This window comes from Corvus hawaiiensis, chromosome 24, assembly GCF_020740725.1.
Source record: "Corvus hawaiiensis isolate bCorHaw1 chromosome 24, bCorHaw1.pri.cur, whole genome shotgun sequence".
NCBI classification, from domain to species: Eukaryota; Metazoa; Chordata; class Aves; order Passeriformes; family Corvidae; genus Corvus; species Corvus hawaiiensis.
Window position 1 is genome coordinate 2,168,734 of NC_063236.1, and position 9,365 is coordinate 2,178,098.

Genomic DNA, 9,365 nt, shown 5'->3' on the forward strand with positions numbered 1-9,365 from the left:
TGATATAGAGTAAAAGATGTTTTGCTGAACCAGTGAGCACTGAATAGCTGAGAAGGCAAAGGTCGGAGATGAGTTGGAAGGAGATTTTTATGATTAGGACAAAGGTATGTGACTAAAAGATATGTTTTTCACCAAGTAAATATGTCTCAAGAAGAGCATAAGTAAGTAGAAAACATGTTTTCACCAAAAAGAGAGATATCGCAGGCAAACAAGAAATGTCGATGCAGCAAGAAGAAAAGAGGTTTTAGAATTTTCCACTGTAAGCTTAAATCGTAACTTACTTACTCCTGTGATTGGATAATAATGACTATAATATGGGATGGTAGTAGCTATGATAGGCTATAGGCAAATGTAAAGGTATTGTATATGGTGCTTATTGGTTGTTACGTATTAAGATACTCTGCAAAGAAAGGTATAAAATGCTTTGTAACTTGAACAGAAAGCGGCTTCAGGTATGCCTACAGCTGGAGCTGGCAGCTGTAGGGCTGGCTCTGGATACCCACTCCCTGAAATGCTGTAACTTCGCCTATGCAATAAACAGCTTTCAAGAGAACCACCTGAAGTCCAGACATCCTTCATGAGCCTTTCTCCTATAGCGATGGTGATGGGGCGATGGTGATGGGGAGGGTGGTGATGGGGGTGATGGTGCAGGGGATGGTGGTGATGGTGGTGATGGTGATGGGGTGATGGTGATGGGGATGATGGTGATGGGGGTGATGGTGCAGGGGATGATGGTGATGGGGTGATGGTGATGGGATGATGGTGATGGGGATGATGGTAATGGGGGTGATGGTGCAGGGGATGGTGGTGATGGTGGTGATGGTGATGATGGTGATGGGGATGATGGTGATGAGGCGATGGTGATGGGGCGATGGTGATGGGAAGATGGTGATGGGAAGATGGTGATGGGGGCAATGGTGATGGGGCAATGGTGATGGGGATGATGGTGATGGGGCGATGGTGATGGGAAGATGGTGATGGGGATGATGGTGATGGGGATGATGGTGATGGGGCGATGGTGATGGGGGCGATGGTGATGGGGGTGATGGTGATGGGGGCGATGGTGATGGGGGCGATGGTGATGGGGGCGATGGTGATGGGGGTGATGGTGATGGGGGCGATGGTGATGGGGATGATGGTGATGGGGCGATGGTGATGGGGCGATGGTGATGGGGGTGATGGTGATGGAGCGATGGTGATGGGGGCGATGGTGATGGGGCGATGGTGATGGGGGCGATGGTGATGGGGGCGATGGTGATGGGGATGATGGTGATGGGGCGATGGTGATGGGGGCGATGGTGATGGGGGTGATGGTGATGGGGGCGATGGTGATGGGGATGATGGTGATGGGGCGATGGTGATGGGGGCGATGGTGATGGGGATGATGGTGATGGAGCGATGGTGATGGGGCGATGGTGATGGGGATGATGGTGATGGGGGCGATGGTGATGGGGGCGATGGTGATGGGGATGATGGTGATGGGGATGATGGTGATGGGGCGATGGTGATGGGGGCGATGGTGATGGGGGCGATGGTGATGGGGATGATGGTGATGGGGCGATGGTGATGGGGATGATGGTGATGGGGATGATGGTGATGGGGGCGATGGTGATGGGGGCGATGGTGATGGGGATGATGGTGATGGGGCGATGGTGATGGGGATGATGGTGATGGGGCGATGGTGTTGGGGATGATGGTGATGGGGATGATGGTGATGGGGCGATGGTGATGGGGGTGATGGTGATGGGGATGATGGTGATGGGGGCAATGGTGATGGGGGCAATGGTGATGGGGACAATGGTGCAGGGCTGGGAGGCTCCGCCCAGCCTGGAACCAAAGTTGGCACTGCTGTAACCGAACCCTGCTCTGGCTGCACCAAAACCATGTCCACGTCTTGGAGAAGGACAACTTCCACCAGCCCTTCTGGGCCCGGACCATGGACCATCACAGCTTCTGCTGCTGGAACAGCCCAGAGCACCCCAGGGACACAGGGCAGTGCTGAAGGCGCACCAGTTCCTGGGAAGAGCTACAGAGGAAGAGACAAAATTCCTTTTGGCATGGCCGGAGCTGGTGCAGTAGGAGCAGCAGGACATGGTGAGTGCTGGGAGAGGGGTTGGTGCTGGCAGCAGATTCCTGGGTGCAGTTCCCTCTGCAGGGCACCTTTTCCTTTTATTTATGTGGAAAACAGGGCGAGGCTGCATGAAACTTCCACAAAATGTTTGTGATGCAAAGAATGGGGACTAATTAACATTTATTGTGCTTGGCAGCCAGAGCAGCACCTGGTCTGTCCCATTCAGGTTTGAGGAATGCTTTAAAAACACAGGGGCCATAGTTAGGCCTTGTGTCAGGACAACAAAAATTAGGGAATTTGGGTCAGGTGAATTATTTTCAGGTGAAAATTCCCCTTTTTTACTGGTTGGGTAAACTGAAATTGAGACTTTGAAGGTGTAAAATGCTTTTTATCCAAGGAGATCCTAATTTTTTGCTGATCCCTCTGCTTTCGAGAGAGATTTGAAGGAGAGAGTGACTCAACCTACTGGTTAATAAAACTCTCAGCAATAAATGTGAATTTCCTGGGAATTAAGAAAGTCTGACTGGCAGGTTAAGGGTAAATGACCATTTTGTTGTTGGTTCTACCTAGAAAAATGTAGAACGCTGCGTTTTAATGCTGGGAAACATCTGCAGGGCCAAATCTATTTTGCAAGATGGTTTTCCTGCAAGTTGCTGATCGGGGTGTTTTCCAACATGTTCATTAATTTGAGGAAATTGCTGATTAGTTGAAACTGAAACCAATGCCTGGAACATTGGTGGCTTTTTCTGGACCCTCATTGGCCAAATCCTTGGAAAAGCAGCATCTCCTTGTCCCTCACTTGAAGCTTGGTCCCACCTGATTTGGGGTAGGGCCTTCCCCTCTTCCCTTTTGCCCTCATCGTGGTGTTGGGATTGGGTTCTTCCTGCTGCTCCTGCGCGTGTTGGGTCCCTGGAAGGACCAGATGGCATTGGAGCCATGTCCCTGCGTGGAAGGGTGGTGTTTTGTAGGGAAAGGTGAAGTTTCAGATGAAGGGTTTGGTTTTGTTCCACATGTTTCTTTCCTCTTCCCTGTCCTGTGGTTGGTTGGGATTGGAGCCACAATCCCCAGCTTTGTTGGAGGTATTTGGGAGCTCTTGGATGCTCCGGCTCCAGGGCTCTTGGACATGCTGAGGGGATCTGGGCAGGAAAAGATCCTGAGCTAACCTCATGGTTCTCCTCAATCCTCGTGTTGCTCCAGACTTTGGTTGTGTTTTGGGGCTCTGGCTGCAGCTCCTTTCTCCACATTTTCATTCTCAGGAACTCCTGCTTTGGATGAGCCAACCAACGCAGCCATGCCTGGGAATGGTTTGGGGCAGGAATCCCAGGGAGGGGTTGTGGGAGGAGGGGTCTGCAGAGGTCTGATCCCAGAGGAGAAGGGGGCAGTGGGTGAAGCTGCAGCTTCTCCAATGCAACAGGGAAATGTGTTGGAAATGTTGTCGAATAGACTCCAAAGAAACCCCGCCCAAACCTGAAATGTTTTGAGTGAGTAAAGCCAAATAGAATTGTGGAATCATGGAATGGTTTGGGTTAGGAGGGACCTTAAAGCTCATCCTGTTCCACCCCTGCCATGGGCACCTTCCACTATCCCAGCTTACTCCAGGCCCCATCCAACCTGGCCTTGGACACTTCCAGGGATGGGGAATGTTCCAATTCATCTTGGCTGGGGTGGCGAAGGTGCTGGACACAGCTGTGGCTGAGCCTGCAGTTGGATGAGACCTGAGGCTGCACAAAACCTCATCTTCATTCATGGGAGGTCTCCCATTTGGGGAAAACCCTGGGGATTTAGGATCTTGTGATTGGAGAGGCATTTGGGTCCTCAAATGCCTGGATTAAATGCTGGAAAGTGCTTTGGAAAATGCTTTGGAAAGTGTCACACCCTGGGACGCGGGGTGTCGGTGGGATTTGCCGCAGCTCCAGAGGTGATGGTCTCTGCTGTGCCCTCACTGATGTTACAGCTGGTGGTAGCTCAGCCATTGGCTGTACCAGACCCTTTACTCGGTGCTCAGGTTACTCACAAGCCTGAGAGGGGCAGCTCAACCCAATCCCATCAGAACTGCCTTTATTGTTCCCATGCTCTGGAAGAGGTTTGGAAAACCACAACTTGGGCTTGCGATGGACACCTCAGTGTCCTGAGTCACCTTCCCTGGGCTTCGGTGGTTCCCTGTTCTGGGCAGTCTCTGGATCACCTCCGCAGTTCAGTCTTTGTGCTCAAGGAGCTGCCAGCATTCCAGTGGTTTCTCTCAGTTCCTCACATCGAGGAGAGCAGGAACATGAGGAATACAAACAGAGTGAGGAGATGAGTCACTGATCAAACCTTCAGGGGGATTTTGGGGCTGCAGTCCCGGATCTGGAGCTTTAAGGCCAAACCTTTGTTTCTGGGGACACGAGTGACTCAGCAGCAGCAAGGAGTGGACAGAGGATGTGTTGCACACAGGGAGACCTGGCAGGGGCTGGGAAAACCAACCTTTAAAAAGCCTTTTTAACTCAGATCTGGAAATCTGAAGAATGGAGCCCCAGGCATCTCTCTTCCCCATCAGGACGGAACAGATTCCTTGGGATCTTGCCCAAACAGCGCAGGAGTAACACCTTTGAAATCCAGAGCAATCGACTGACGTGCGCTTGGAACACCAAAAACCTCTGGGATTTAGTGATGGGTTGTGGGAGCCCAATTCCACAGAGACCCTGGCAGGGAGGAAAAGCAAAGGAAAAGCTGCTACCACTTTACCAAGACTCTTCAGTGCCCTTGGATGAGGCACTCCACCTTGGCTTTCAGCTCAGCTTTGCTCACGGAGGCACAACCCATGTCCTGGAGCATGTAAAGGATTTGGGAAATGGAAGAGAAAAGTGTTTAATGCCAGCAGATAATGAGGTTACAAACTCCCAGGGCTGCTCTCTTCAAGGACACACATTTTCCTACGCTATTAAAGCCTTTTACTCCCTTATCCTCTCAGGAAGATGACAAATGTCACTGGACACAGAGAGGAGAAGGAAGGGTTTGGGCCAGCTGGGGTGTCCAAACATCCTAAATGAACACACTCGGCTAAAGTTGATCCATTGAAGGTGGGATTCTACTCTAATTAAAATCTGCCCAAAAGTTGGCCTTTAGGTCCCTCTAGAGTCTCTGGAGAGGGAGAGGCCTCACCTTCCTTCTGACAACATTGGCTGCTGTTCTCCGTAAAAGCCTGGAATAAATGTTATGTTTGGTTTATAGAGCTCAGAGCACAACAAACTCCTCCTCTGCACAGGCCTGGGGCGGGGGGGCTGCTCCTCATGGCTGTGAGAGGAGGAGAAAACATCACTTTGCTCCTCATCATTCAACTTAAACATAGGCACATGGTGGGATCCTTGGGACTGTCCTGGGCAGGGCCAGGAGCTGGACCAGATGATCCTTTGGGTCCCTTCCAGCTCAGGATATTCCATGATTAAACAGGAACATTAATCTAATCCCCCTCTTCCACCTCCAAGTGCCCAACCCCAGCAGCTGCTGATGGAAGTCACCCATGAGCACCTGGAGCAGATCCTGATCCTTGTGCAGCCTTTGCCATCCCAAAATCAGCTGAGATCCGTTCCATAGAGTGACACCTCTCATCACCTGCAGAAGTGTCTTCCACGGGGAATTGCTGCCAGGAAAACCAGACCTGGGCATTCTTTCAGCTGGAATTGTTGGGCAAATCCCTGTGAGTTTGGACTGTGCATGTATTTATTTTTCAGTGGAAGAGGTGGGTTCAGAGGGACAAAAATGCAGGAAAGGCAGGTAAATCTTTCCTGTGGAAATGAAATAGGTGATTTTCAGTCCCACCCTTGCTGGAACAGGGCTCTGTGCCATGGGTGGGAACACTCTTAATTCCTTTGGCTGCAATGGGATAAGGCTTAGCCCTGGAAATCCCTCTTCTAAAGGTGCTTTTATGTGATTTTCTTGGCATTCCCATGGCCTGGGAACGTGTTCTGCTCCATGGAGGAGAAGTTCCTGCACGCAGCCCCAAAAGGCACTGATGTTTTAGGGTGAAGCTGTGTGGGAGTTCTGAGAGTTGAGCACGTTTTTTGGGATCCAGCCTAAAAGGAGCTCAGAGAGCTCAGCATTTTCCTGGTTGGGCCCTGGGTGCCTGTGAGAGTTGGCATCTCCTGGGAAGCGGAAGGAGCGGGGTTGGCTCGTTGTCTCCGGGTGTTTAATTGTGGAGCTGGGCTGATCTCGGCACCTCCAGCCGGGCTGACCCAGCCCAAACCTTGGCTCAGGAGCTTCTCCCTGCCCTGGAATCACATCCTTGGTAACTCCTGGCCTGGTGGCTCTGCCAGCCACTCCAGAGAGGAGATGGAGATAAAGCCCAACTGCTTTCCTTCGTCTGGAATGAGCCTTTCCAAAAGTTTAGCTCTGATCCATGGGATCCATCTTCCTTGGTTTTAAACCCCCTTGGAGCATTCCTGCTGTTCTGGCATCTCCAGGGGCTGCCTGAAGCGCTCTCAGTCCACGACAGAGGGAGATGCTTCTGGGGAACAACTTTTGATCCCAAACTGTCTTTCTGCTCTTTGGCTGGTTGGGGTGGTGGTGTTTCTGGCCAGGTGAAAGCAGCCCCACCTTCTGGGCTCTGTGGCTGTTAAACGTGGAAAACCTGCCAAGGTGCTGCTTTGGGATCCCTCTCCCGATGCTCCAGTGCTCCCCCTCCTCTCAGGACACAGACAGGGAGGAGCAGGGGATGGGAAGGCTCTGAGCAACAGCCGGTGATGAGACCAAATCTTCTAAAATGACTCTAAAATGACACTTGTAGGGGGATTCCGTGGTGGCACAGAAACCCCACACTGCTCGTGGTGTGATTGCAGTTTATTGAAGAATTTTCATAAAATCCATATAAAAAGTTCAGCAGGAGCAGAAAATGGGAGGAACGAGCTGGTTACATTTTGGCACAGAATTTCCCAACCCTCTTCTTTGCCTTCCTCCACTTCCCATAAAAAGAGAAGGAAAAAGAAAAAAAAAAAAAGAAAGAAGCTAAACCAGAGATGTTTTTCCAAGTTATGTAAAATTTATGGTTTGGGTTCAACAATTGTTGTTTCTTCTTTCTTTTTTTCCCCCGCTGGGTTTCTAACCCGTCTCCAGCTTCTGGGAAGGGGAATGATTTTCTGCTGGGACACCTGTGGGTCACATGGGCTTTGGGCTTGAAATTATCCCTTCTGGGTGGGTGAGGAACTAATTGGACATTAGAGAGAGCCCTTTCACCTACGGAAAATTAAGGCTGAATTTTCAGATGTAGGTAGAGCAGGAGAGCCCTGGAGTGAGCCGGCAACGCCAGAGGAACTGGGGAATGGAGAAACTGCCCGTGGGAAGAGGAAGACGTTTTGTTTTCAATTCCTTAGGAATGTGGGGAGTGAGGGAGGGGTAGCGGGGAGGGAGCACCACGGGCTCAACTCTCCCGGAGCAGGTGAAGGAACAGGCTCTGCTTCCATGGACCAAAGGTAAACCGAATTCTTGCCCCTCCTCTGGATTGGCACCGGGGCACTGGGAAGGTGCTAGCTGAGCCCTGACGTTAATGAGACTCGTTAATGAGACAGCTGATTAATCACTGACAAGCTGCACTGGCCAGCTGGGGGAGGGATCGCTCCCAAGCCGAGAAATAGCGCTGGGAGGGTTTTCCCTTAATGGCAAAGTGACAAGCGGGGATTTTGAGATGATTCCAGGCTTTGTGCTGGCAGGTGACGGCGCTGCTCGCCCTCCCCCGCTCCAGGTGAGTGGCTCAGCTCCGGTGGCTCTTCAGGGTGGTGCTTTTCGACACAAACCTCACGCTGGAGCTGCTTCCTGCTCCGGAGCCGAATCCCCCGGCCCGGCAGCTGGAGCCGGCGCCGCTTCCCCCCGGTCCAAGCCTGTTGTTGAAAGCCGAGCCCAGCCCCAGCGTGTTCCCACCTCTGCAGCTGCTCCCAGATGAGACCACGGCTGCGAAGGGCAAGCAGGGGCACTGGGTTTGTTTGAAAGAGTTCAAAGGAGCTTCAAGCTTTAGTTTCACACATTCCAGTTATTTCTCGGACGGTCTGTCACTGCCTGGATTTCACACATCTTATTCTCCAGCCTTTCTTCCTGGCCTCAGACATCGGAGTCTCCCAAGGGACAATCTTAATGTACAAATCCCTTCAAATCAAGATCAAGGAAAATGTGCCTCAGGCTCTTTGGTGTCCCTAGTCCCACTTAAAGGGCTGAAAAAATTAGGCAGCAAAACCTAATTATATTAATTTTTGTGCCGATAACTACAAGCTGCATCTTCCTTGTCTTATCCTCAATTCCAGGTACAATCAAGGAATCACTTCATATACTGTTTGTGAGATGAACTACTTACAAATATTCACGGCACCAAGGCCTTCTCCAGCCAGCCTGGAAGAAAGAGAGGATGGAGAAGTCAGGGCTCATTATTTAGGATAATTTCAAGCAAGATTTTGGCACCAGGGACCTTGGAAAACAGACCCAAGGGGGACTGGGTCTGATGGGGAGCATCCAAGAGGATTTGGAATGCCCCCTGTAACTGTGTAGGATGGGGGTGAGTTTTCTCTGCAAGATTTGGTGGCACTTTCAGTTCCTTGCAAGGCAAAGGTGAGAACATTTCTGGATTTGGACATGATTTGGTTTGCAGGGGGAGCTCCCACGTGCTCTCCTCGCCCTCCAGCAGCTTCCTGTAGGTCGCGATCTCGATGTCCAGGGCCAGCTTGATGTTCATGAGCTCCTGGTATTCCCGGAGCTGCCGGGCCAGGACAGCCTTGGCTTTCTGCAGAGCGGCCTCCAGTTCCTCCAGCTTGGCCCTGGCGTCCTTGAGGGCCAACTCCCCGCGCTGCTCCACGTCAGGGGTGGCCGTCTGCAGCCCGGCCACCTACGGGGACAGGAACAAGTCCAGTGATCATGTGGTGGGTTTGGATACCGATTCCCAGGCCCCCTCCAGCCAGGGGTGGAGACGGGAGTGCCCCACGTTTGGGGAGGTCCTGTGCCTGTACCTGTTTCTTCACGCTGTCCATGTCCGAGTGGAGCCGCTGGACCAGGCTGTTCATCTCTGAGATCTCCACCCTCGTGTTCTGGAGGTCATCCCTGTGCCGGCCGGCTGAGAGCTGCAGCTCTTCGTACTGGGTGGGCGGGGAGGTGGCTTACGGGGACAGGCAGAGACTGACCCTGCTCTGATCCTCTCTTGACCAGGACCACACTCATCCCCTTGAGCTTCAGCGCATTTCCTTCCTCCTTCTGTCTCCTTCTGCTCCTCCATCTCTCATTATCAAAGCAGCATTTTCACATGGAATTGTGAAGGACCAGGGATTCGTTAAGGTTGGCAATC